Here is a 10,024-nt window from a genome sequence, read left to right on the forward strand (position 1 = left end):
AGACTACGAGCAGTCTCCTTGTCTCCTTTCCGTCTGCCGAAATCTGCCGTACGAGTCGAAAAAATAAAAAAAAAGAACTTTGACGTTAGCGCGCCACGGGGAGCTCTTATTTTGGCTTTTGCGCTGGGGGAACTCCATGAGTAAGACGCCCGAAAAGACCCGTGTCTGGAGCTCACGTGGCGCATGGGTCAGAATTAGAGCTCCCTGCGGCGCGCTAATGTCCAATTTTTTCCATTTACTTTTTTTTTTTACTTACGCGGTGAATTTTACTGAGAAAGAAAAAGAAATTTAAAAGTTAGCCGTAAAAGCTATCACCCCTTTGACATTCTCATAACAAGAAGTTTTAATTTACATATTTAATTTAATTTGGTTTGGCTGGCTCGCAAACAGTGCATAGAATTTTCATGTTCATCGTGAGTAAGTTCTTGTTGACTTTTGGTTTGTACAAGGTATAATTAGGTTTAATTTGTAGTCGCAACGTTCTACACCAAAGCTGTCATTCAAGAAGAGTTTAGATAATTATATGGCTCCCACCCAATTTGAATTTGTCTCTTGATACAAGGTTGACATGCTAAAGATAATTGATTTACTGCTGTTAATTTCCCAGCGAGTGCAACTGAATAAAAACGTCCAGTTTGTGTTTAATTAAGTTAGTGATATGGGACTGTCCAAAGAAAAAACATTTTGGTGTTACAGAATACGTGAGCGCCACCTGCAATGGAAAATGTGAAAAACTTAAACACGAGGCATAAGTTGTTATCGTGGGCATGCTTGTTTGAATGAAAGTTCTCCAAGAGCGCATCGCAATGGATCTTAGTGTCGCTCTCAACGTCATAAGCGTTGTGGCCTTCTTAACTTTCTTTCCAATAACAACGAAAGGTAAAAACTTTTCTGTTTTTCTTTTACGCATCCTCCTTAGCTGAATTGCGATCGAGGTCGATTCCTTATCCTAGTTTTAGACAATATTACTTTCAACGGTGTGAAGGTGCTCCATTAAACAATTTTACACACTTACTGGCGGCGTTTGTTTTCCTATTAAAGAGAAGCAGAGAAAATTTCTCACCAAACATACCATAAAGCAACTTTTTCATGGCTCGAATGTTCGTCCATCCAGATATGAGGCACTTGGGAAAGTTTGAGAGCACTCTTACGCATCTTTTGAGCTCTCCAAATCAGTCAAATCTCTTACATCCTCCTAAAGCCTGCAGACGCATGAAGCAATTGTTAATTGTTAATATTGCTCTACCTTTTTACCTTTTTGTCGATCATCACAAAACAGGTCAACCAAAGACTATTGACGCACTTGGTAAAGGCATAGAGAGAAATGCTCACACAGGTGTCACTTTTGCCAGATTTCAAGGGCACATACTGTCCTACCTGAACATAACAGCACTTGGAGTAGACTATGTTCACAGCAGTGTGGATTGTGGACTTGCTTGTATTAGCACACCCTCGTGCCTTTCTTTCAACCTGGCTGCCGTTATCGAAATGAATAGTAAAATCCTATGTGAACTGCTTCCCTCGGACATCTTCAACAACTCGGACAAGCTGGTTGCCAATCATCTTTTTCATCATTTCAGCATCTGGGTAAGAATTTTTATCTCTTATTCATTTTAAGAGAATCGAGGATGTTTTCCTAAAGATCATGCCCAGTGTAGGAGGGCTATGTCGGATTTTCTCAGTACTGTAATCGCCTTGATTAAGAAAACCCCGGCAAGCGTTTAAAGGAACTTCTGGAAGCAAAACGTCGACGTCAGCGTTTCAAGTTTTTGCAACATGTTATCGGGTTTTAGCACCAAGATTCTCATATTACCAAAATGCACTGGTGGTTATCTTTCTCTGGGTCTTTTGTTCTGTTGTTGTTTTGCTTTTTTGTTCTCCATTTTCTTTCTTACTTAACTGAGGCAAGTAGGATCTGAGTACTATAAAGAATCGTCGTTTTGGTATAACTCTTAAGCTTCCTTTTGAATTACTGCTGTTTTCGTATAAATCGTATGCCAGAATATGTCAGTGCACGTATCTTGCAGCGATGATTGCATCTCGTAAAAAAAGCAAATATAATAGGGCTGACGAAGAAGAGCAAAATTCCCTGGTTTTAAACGGATCAGTTATGAATAAATTGACTATTTCAAGACGATATTTCCAGGCTACTTTAATTATCACAGGCTACTCCATGAGAATTACCTTCGTGACCAACGCGATGAAGCAACTGAGTCTCACAATCAATTTCATAAGTTTTGAAAAACCTAAGCTGTAGTGACTGACAGATAAATGTTCTTGACCGAAAGGGAATTTATCGAAAGAGCATGCACAGTTGAAATATACCACACAGGTGGATAGCACTTTTCGCGCGCGCTGATTGGCCAGTTCGGAAGTAATTTGTAGTCTTCTCCTCTGAGCACTCCATGAGATAAAATCGATGTCGTGAGTCAAAGTTCCAATCATTTTTTGGTTTATTGGGAGAAATAAATTTTTTTTCGGGTATTGTGTGGTGTGTGATAAATCAATTATTCACCTCAGTGATGATGAAAGTGTAAATATTTACCAAGCCGCCTTGCGGCTCGGTAAATATTCACCACTACTAACCTAACCTTTGGTAAATAACTGTTCTATCTTAAATCTTAACGTGTGTCAAGGTAGCACGCACACATCGCCCTAAAGAACTCCTCCGCTTTCCCTATTTTTGTTCTTCAGTCTCCGTGCTTAAACAAGCCATGTCAAAACAACGGCAGCTGCCGTTCAAATTACGAGAGGGACAGTTACGTGTGTGTCTGCACGGAAAAGTACACGGGAAGTAACTGCGAAACAAGTATGCATTATTCATTTCCCTCTTCCAAAGTTTTCTTTTGACTTTCTGGCATCTAATAGTGCATCACAACGCCCTGATAATGAGTGATATTCGATCGCTGAATTTATTTTGAACACACGCGAAAATGCGAACTGCCAATTTAAAAATTTAGGGTAGCCAAATTTACAAAAGCGCAACGCTTCGAAAAAATAACGGCCACTCGCATGTGTCTTTCAAAATTACTAAGGGCGCGTTCCACTTTATCAAAATTTTCGCATTGAATTTCCTAAATTTTCGCGTGTCGTATTTTTTAATTTCATGTTCCATTCCCACGCGGGCGCAATTCCTTTCAAGATTTGAAATGGAGAATCTAGGGTCACTTTTTTTAGCTTTTGAGCTATTCGATGATTGCTATTTACTCGAAGATATGCTCGAAGACAATGATGAAGTAATTATCTTAAGTGAATTTCCAAGTTTCCAGAAAAATGGACAACCTCGAGAGCTTGACCAGCAGTTTCTGGTCTAATGAAACCCGCCTTCAGAGTCCTTGTGGTATCCCATGAGATTCAACAACGCTTTACAATCAATGAGCACAAAAGGTGCCGGTTTACATATAAGAAATGCAGTTGTTTTTTTTTTTTTTCCCCTGGCATCTTTCATTATTAAGAAATAGCAATTTTCTAAGTTACTGACTTGTCATGAATACTAATAATTCATGCCGCCACCTCGTACTACGTTGGGGGTATGAGTTTGCATGCGCGTCCTGGGGTTAAAGATTAACTCATATTAAAACAAAACAGCACAAAACAACAAGCAAGCCTTGACCGAAGGAGACAATGTTTTTCTTAGCAGAACTGTTAGTTTCGAAAGCAATGGTGCTTGCCTAAATTATTTAAGAATAGTACTCACTTTGCACAGCATCCCTAACTGTGTAAAAGCCACTTGATATAACAGAGGATGTCTTCTCTGAAAATTGTAAGGGAATAAGGAATAATCTCAAAACTACGCCAGGCAAAGAATTCTTTAAGCTTGTAAATTCCGCAGTGTGCACTGGAACTTAGATCGGACTCCCTAGTTCAACATTTTACAGCCCTTTTTTTACTCATATCACCTTTTCTGGTTCAAATAGACATTGATGGCTGCGCGAAACATCCTTGCAGTAATAATGGAACCTGTTCTGACCATGTTGATGGCTTCAAGTGCATTTGTCCAGCAGGTTTTGAAGGATCCCGATGTGAAATAGGTGAGTTAGGTTGAGTCAAGGTTAGGAGAATGGCTGGCACTTCTAAGCGCGTCCCTTGCATCGTTACGGAATCTACACTTTTCCTTTTCCGAACTCCAGCTCGACCTGGGGCCAAATAATGGATGAAGGGCCTTTACATGGGTCCTAATGTAAGACTTTGGCCGTTAGGCGTACAAATTGACAAATCTTGAACGTAATTTGTAAATGAAAAAAGGTTAACGGAAAATTTTTCTTTCAATCACAGAGAAAGGAAACCACAAAATGACACTTTTCTTCACGAATGACAAACAGCTAATTTAATTAATTTGTTTTTAATCTATTGTTATACAATGAGGACCCCGCAACTCTTTGCGCCCTGTTATATTTGTCTTAGCGTAGTCATACTTTGCAAAGCAGGCCCAAAATCTATAAGAGATGAGCTCATTAACCAAATCAATGGCTGCCCAAAAGGCCTCTTAAATATACCTTTTATAATAAAATTGCAAGCATAATCATTGACCAAAGAAACAGTACGACGTACAAGATTTTGGTTTATACACCGCAAATGTAATAAACTCAATTTGACCGCTGTTCATTTTTTATTCCTACTGCAGTCACAGTGGCAGTTAATGGTTCCTGTGAGAACTCAACAGTTTGGCCACTCCTTAATGGGGATGTTATCATCGAGTCGAATCAGATTGGATCTTCCTACCATAATCACATGGACTGCCACTGGAAGCTATCCTCAAATACACGAATAGAACTTGTCTTTATTCATTTCGATCTGGAAGCAAAGCACGATTATGTGGAAATTTACGACGGTGGATCACTCTCCGCTCCTTTGATTGATCGAATTAATGGATCATCCACTCCTTCCCCGGTTACAAGTTCGTCCAAAAAACTTTTCCTACGGTTTAAAACCGATCACTCAGTAATTAGAACTGGATTTCGTGCACGTTTCCGAGGTATGACGCCTTTTAATTCAGTCACTGCTTCGTAAATACGAATAAAATGAGCATACATGGCTCGTCAGACTATTTCCAAAGGTAAAAAATGTTTCCCTTCTCGATTAATTGCCCTAAAACCAAAACCTCAGGTACGATGAATTTCCTTAGTATGTCTCAAGAATACAAATATAAATTATCAAAACATTTCACAAACCATTGAGTTAGGAAACTGGTTTTCGGCGGATTATCTCCGTTCTCAAGATTAATGTTTTTATTCCGAAAATATCTTAATTCCGAACGAAATCTACATTATCTGATTGACCTTCCAAAAAAATGACCTGATCAAAGGACCTCGAGAATTGACCTTCGAAAAATGACCTTGTTTTACATATGTGGTAGAAAAATGCTCACGAAATCGTGAGAATATCTACACTAACACCCTTTCATTAATCCTTTTGTCCAATCTCTAACTCCTATGTTGGCGAGTTCATCCGGTTTATCTTCTGCCAGGGTTAAGAAACTTAAGTTTTGGAAAAGCTTCAAAAATCCTAACCGTGAAGTTTCTGAGCTAAGGAACTGCTTTGGTTTATCAACGAGCAAGTAATAAACTCAATGGATCATCGACGCAGAATTGATTAATATAAAGCTGATTTACTACTTTATGTACATCATTCCATTTGGAAATAACTGGTGATCCTTGTAATATGAATGGTTCTATTTATGCGATTTATTCACAATCTGCACCATTTTTGTCTAAGTCACATCTTTTCACCAGCCAATGAGAAAGCTTTACAAGAATACAGCAACCAACAGCTTGAGAAACCAAACGAACTTTACGAAAACGAAAAACAACTTTTGCAACTTTCTACAAACCAGCTCACTGAAGGATCAACAAAACATTAAGCACTTTCTCCTAACCAATCGGAGAGTTTATGGATGTGTTAATAGATTCATAATCATAAATTAGTTTACATATCGAGACCACTTTTCTCTCTTAGCTTTAACAGATGGTGCACTGCGTATAGCCGGTCACAACGCATCCAGTGGAAGGATAGAAGTCTTTTTTGATAATCAGTGGGGCACAGTTTGTGACAGTGGATGGGACCTCGACGATGCCCTGGTGACGTGCAAGCAACTTGGCTTCGACCGGGCTTCCCAAGCCTTTAGTGGTGCCAGTCATGGCCAAGGAATCGGTCCAATATGGATGAATGACGTAGCTTGCTTTGGAATGAGTCTTTGATCTCCGGCTGTGGACACGGAGGATGGGGTACCCATGAAAACTGTACTCATAGTCAAGATGCTAGTGTAACATGTTTATATGATTCTCTTCCAATTCGTTTGGTGAATGGTGGGGCGAGGTACGGTCGTGTTGAAGTGTTCCATAACGGGCTCTGGGGAACAATTTGCGATGTTTCATGGGATATGAATGATGCAAACGTGGCGTGTCGGCAGCTTAGCTTCACTGGAGCTTCCTATGTTAACGTTAGTGCAACATACGGTCAAGGATCGGGTCCCATATGGAGAGATCGCATCAACTGCCAAGGATCAGAGAGCTCACTATTTGATTGTCCATTCACCCAGGAAGGATTTGGCTACTGCAGTCACAGCCAAGATTCAGCCGTAGTTTGTTATTAGTAGAACAAGACTTCCAACTTTTTCAAGTTTAAAACGCCCCTTTGCTTGAATAAGAGCTATGACCCAGCATAAGCGCGGTTATTCATGATCATTTACGTCTTCTAGAAAGTAACTAATATAAGCCATGTCTCAGCATATAAATTAATATAGAACAGTGCAGTTTTTTTAATAATGTAACAATTTCGTAGAAGCCTTTTCCAATCTGTGACCTCTTTCCTTGAAATAGATGATGCAAAAGAGTTACGCTGAACTCTGTTTTCTTCGTGTGCCTCTTAAAACAATTTAATGTAACCATGAGATCCAAAAGAAAAAAAGCTATAACTACATGTAAATATGCATTACGCACGGTTTTACACTATTTCTTGTACTTTTTTTCATGTTCTAGATTGCGAGGAATATTTTTCCCCTTTTGATAAAAAGAAAAAAGAGTATCAAGCATTGATCGTAATCATTTTACAAATTACCCATCGACTTAATTCCGGTTAAGGATCGAATAGGGAAGATTTAATAAATTAGAACAGGCACACATTTTACAACAGAAATGCAATACACTTTTTATCACCAAACATAACGAGAAAGGTGGTTTGCATCACCAAAGGAGTAGGATTGTAATACCTTATATCGAAAAATAGTTTGCGGTTAGTAATCGTGGTAAATAACACTTCAAAGGAGAACTATAGTTGTTTGTCTCACGATGTTTTGACTTCGTACTATATACAAGTCTTCTTCAGGGAATGAGTTCCATTGAGCATGCGTCACCTATATGCTGTCGTGAGAACTTGATTCGAAGATGTACTATTCACAGCCGTGGAGTTCCATTCAATCAAAGTTGAGCAAAACAAGATTGAAACAATGAACTTCAGTGATTGATATAGTTACGACGTAAGAAACAGTGTCAGATTACTATTTTAATTGTGAAAGATAGCATTGAGCAAGGTCTTTACGGAATATATGTGTTGTTTTTACATTTATTTATGCTTAATAACTTTCTTTGTCGATTAGGAATACCTGTTTTTTTTCCCGCAGTAATTAAATAAATAGAGAGATTAAGCACCACCTATTATTTTCCCGCAAACGACAGAGAGGGTCACGTGACCTGACATTTCCGCGTTTGCCGTTTGCCGGCCGCCGTTTGTACTCGAAGAGGACATTTTTCCCGTTCGTAGGGAACGCGAAAACGTGAGTATTTGCAACCCATTTTTACCGACTATTTCTACATTTTGATCACTTGCTTTTATAGCTAAGCTTCGTTTATCATCTTACTTCTATAAGAACTGCTTGTAAAGCTAATAGAGCTCAAATTCAAGCGGAAAATGCATTACTTCTTTGTATCCATTATTTCTAGTCGCAGTGAATGGCGACCGAGAACATTTGTTCTGCCTTGTCGTCGGGAAGCTTAAACAGACGAACATCGCGGACGGAACAGCAAACGACAAATGGCTGGCCGACGTTCAGCGTTCGCCGTTTTCGCGGTGCTTAATCTAACTAATACCATTTTTAGCTGTGAGAAGACGTTGAAAATTCAACTATAACACGAGGCAAAAGTGATAAATATTCTCATCGTCGTTGCCAGAAAATAAAAAAACAAAAAAGCGTCGCAGACTTTCACTAACCTTGGTGCCCCATGTCTTTGCTAATTCTTTTTTTTTTTTTTTCGGATGTCCTCTCTTCGTATGTTCTCTCTAAATATACACGTTTGCCTGGGAAATTAACATAATCTGGCGAGTCAGATTACTGTTTGTCTTCCACTTGTGTAGAGCGCTCGATTTTCTCTGCCTAAAAAACCACCAAAGTTGAGATTATTTTTACCAAGAAGGGAACAATTTCCGAAGGCGTGTTCTCGAGATGGCTTACATGTACCTGCAATCAATCGAAAAAATGGATGTTGGAAACGTCTCGTACAAAAAAGAAAACAGGATTCTTGAAGAATAGAACAGAACAGCCAACTTACTAGCTGATCGACATTCGTCGATTGAGCATGCAGTCCATCCGTTTTTTTTTGTTTTGGTTACCCGGTATTTTCTTTGAGATCTGCTTGTAGCCAAAAGAACGAAAACTTTTATTGAAAGCACATTAGATACAATGAATATGTGAAGTTCATATATTTTGATCGTGCATCATACGTATGAAAGCACATTGTTCGTATACGAAAGGCCACGAATGAAAGTCCTCCAATTAAGCCTGCATTACAAAAATTTGGAAATAGATAATTTCAGACAATTTATTAAGTTACATATACAGTTTACATGTACCTGTGAGTATCTTTTCGCAATTTGTTTGTTCGCAAGTTTGCCCTATGTAATAAAATGCAGTTATGTTGTGGAGTCCAAAGGTGCTCTAGAGTTTTGTAAAGATAAATGGTTTATTGTAAGATTCAGAAGGTTTTACAACATAGACTCAACTTCAATTTTGCAAGAAAGAAACGCTTGTCTACAAGAGGTGTTATCTGAGGTACGCTTCAACCTCAATGATTGCGAGTTGCTTTATGCACCCTTTTGTAGAACAAAAGATGACATTTATTTATATTAAGTAACTCTTTAGCCAACTATCAATTGTCAATCGCCGGTTGAAGAAGAATGAGGTCTCTCTATGTGCTAGCGGTGTTGGTTAGTGTACTTATTTTAAAATGTGATTCTCGTCTAGACAAAGCATGGCCTCATCGAAACCATGTTGTCCTTACGAACTTAAGCTCTATTGTAAACTCTGCTCATGAAAAGGTAATCAAAAGCCTGCATTACAAAAATTTGGAAATAGATAATTTCAGACAATTTATTAAGTTACAGATACAGTTTACATGTACCTGTGAGTATCTTTTCGCAATTTGTTTGTTCGCAAGTTTGCCCTATGTAATAAAATGCAGTTATGTTGTGGAGTCCAAAGGTGCTCTAGAGTTTTGTAAAGATAAATGGTTTATTGTAAGATTCAGAAGGTTTTACAACATAGACTCAACATAGACTCATGAAAAGGTAATCAAAAGAATTTCCTGCTGCTTTTAATTGGCCAAAGTAAATCGTTCATGCCAGTGTTCTGTCTTTTTAAATTGAAATTGCAAGATTTTTTTCGATGGCGTTTACGCTTGGTACAAAGAAATTGTCACACAAACTGATAACCTGCAAAAGTGCCAGCAACAAAGGTTCATTTCCTGTCAAATACGAGCACGCAACAATCCAATAAGGAAATATTTGCGATCGAACGTGAATTAGAGAAGAGAAGATCCACTTGGAATGAGATACTACAGTTTCAAAATTCTAACGAACACCATCTTCCATGATGTTACTTCACTAACCACTCTTACCCACAGGAAGTTTTACAAACCGTTATGGTAGAGAGGCAAGAGAAAGGTAAAAGTTATGCGTCATTTTGGTTGGAAAACATGGTTTAAATTGTGTGAAATGTTTAGGAAAAAGTGATGAAAATCGATTGTCAGAAGAG

At 38.5% G+C, this 10,024-nt stretch overlaps 1 pseudogene across 1 annotated transcript; it reads left to right on the plus strand.

The window, feature by feature from the left end:
• The first annotated feature begins 243 nt into the window (after window positions 1-243).
• Window positions 244-7,648, plus strand: LOC111343560 (uncharacterized; annotated as a pseudogene). The gene is made up of 6 exons (XR_015989337.1): window positions 244-879; window positions 1,280-1,587; window positions 2,695-2,809; window positions 3,918-4,031; window positions 4,625-4,975; window positions 5,956-7,648. The product of XR_015989337.1 is annotated as an uncharacterized LOC111343560 (transcript).
• Window positions 7,649-10,024: the final 2,376 nt, after the last annotated feature.

The sequence above is a fragment of the Stylophora pistillata genome, chromosome 7, assembly GCF_964205215.1.
Source record: "Stylophora pistillata chromosome 7, jaStyPist1.2, whole genome shotgun sequence".
Taxonomy (NCBI): domain Eukaryota; kingdom Metazoa; phylum Cnidaria; class Anthozoa; order Scleractinia; family Pocilloporidae; genus Stylophora; species Stylophora pistillata.